Genomic DNA, 2,088 nt, shown 5'->3' on the forward strand with positions numbered 1-2,088 from the left:
CCAGCGGTTGGGTTACTACCCAGAAGGTTGGGTTAAACATTTAACCCAACCGCTGGGTCAAAACAACCCAATTGCTGGGTTTGTCCCTATTTAACCCAACACTGGGTTGTATTTAACCCAGCATTTTTTAGAGTGTAAAGTCAATGCAGAATCGACCTACGCGACAAAAACCAACACTCGCTAATGACGTTTCTTTTCTAAATGACTCAAACGAAGCATATGATTCAATGATTCACTTGTCACTGCGTACTTGTGTAACAATGTAACCTGCAGAAAATCGACACCACTAATAATGAACAGACCAGACGGACAGACGACTTAAATCTGCAAACACACTGAAAAGTCAGAAACATGGTCAGAACGCTTGGAACGCCACGCGGCCAATCAAATTCGAGGCCTGTAACTAACATTTTAATTATGAATCTTGTGTATTAGTGCAGTTTTATCTCTTGTAATTTTTAGTTAGCATACACACTTCTGAGTATGACTGGTTATAACCATGAAGATCATGAAGGTATAATAATTTACTTTCCAGTGAGAAAGTAGCCTAAATTACATTAAATGTTTATAAACAGTAATGGGCTATTTTGAAACGAATGGCGGGAAAAATGCAGATTACATACAAAGTTATTAAAAAACATTAACCACAAGTATTAAAGTGCAGGAAGGGTACAAAGTCTGAATATTACAAAGCTATTTTGTACACATCTCCAGGATATAAATCAAACTCAATAGGAACCAGTTATGGCTTTGATGATCACATAGAAACTGCATGACAAATACCAGGAACAAAAAAAACAAGGAGACTAGCTGAAAGCACTGATGTTGTTGTGACAGAAAGTGGTGGGAGAGGCTGAATTAATATCATCTGCTCAATGCATATAGTGTATTTCGTACAAAATTGCCTGTTGGGCATATGAAACACAAATGAGTCTAGTTTCAACTCAGAAAGACGCCCAGTGAACTGAATACAAAATAATGTAATCTTTTTAGTTCAATGAAAGGCAGTGTATTGATGAATCTATATTTCTGTGTTTCTCTTTGCCTTTTTATAAAACAGTGGAATATAAGCTAAAGGAACTGTTTTTTTTTTGCTGTATTTCTCCCTTTATTCTTGATCCAACCTATGTTTTTCTCATTTTGGCTGGAGCTGCAGGTACAGAACATCCATGGAACAGCAGAATGCCTAAGCGAGTCCAGAAAGCTCTCAGCACTTTGTAATCCTTCAGCTCTTTTCCTAATGACTGACCTTAAAGCCACAGTGTTGTGAGAGATATTGTGCTGTGGTAAAACAGCAGGGAAGCATGGAAACATCAATCCTTTTTAGCAAAAAAAAAAAAAAAAAAGTGATTCCAGCCATCATGGTTTATAATAATTTATAATCTGCCGAAAGACTGGAAATAAACTAACAGAAATAAATCCTGCAGCTTTGTTTTAATCTCAAATGTACACTATGAATTACAATGTTTTTGGATTGTTTGTCCTGCAGAAATAAATGGAGATTAGACTTCTAGATGACCTTTAGCGGTCTTGTGACCTCCTGTGACTTAAGTGAATAGATTTCAGCACACGGCTTTCTTTGGCCGGCACAGCGTAAAGATCTCACACTTACTGGAAATGCAGATCATCGGTGAAATCATTGAGGAGCTTTAATGTCTTAAGTAACATACAGAAACGAAATCCTTCATACGCCTCTTGAAAACCCTGTCACATATAGGCACTCATGGACTTTTAGTGCTGAATGACATAATGGCATAACAGACTCCAGGGACCTAAAGGTTGGCAGTCCACTTGGTTCCCAAAAAACATCCCATACAATGTGCGAAATAATTCGGCAAACTCACTCAAGTCAGATTGTACTGCTCCAAACAGGCCACCATAAATCATTCTGCGCACAGATGGAATTAGTCCTAACGTACCACATCTAAAAGCAAGACGTCATATTAAGTCATATGCGTGTGTTTGTGTGTGGCAAGCTGCTTTCACATATTGGATGGATCCACTTTAAATGCTTGAGAAAGATTAGGAGAGAGGAATGCAAACAAGCACACAACACAAAAACCTTATGATAAACATAGCAACTGAGCT

The sequence above is a fragment of the Sinocyclocheilus anshuiensis genome, unplaced genomic scaffold (genome assembly GCF_001515605.1).
Source record: "Sinocyclocheilus anshuiensis isolate Anshui unplaced genomic scaffold, SAMN03320099.WGS_v1.1 scaffold227, whole genome shotgun sequence".
Lineage (NCBI taxonomy): Eukaryota > Metazoa > Chordata > Actinopteri > Cypriniformes > Cyprinidae > Sinocyclocheilus > Sinocyclocheilus anshuiensis.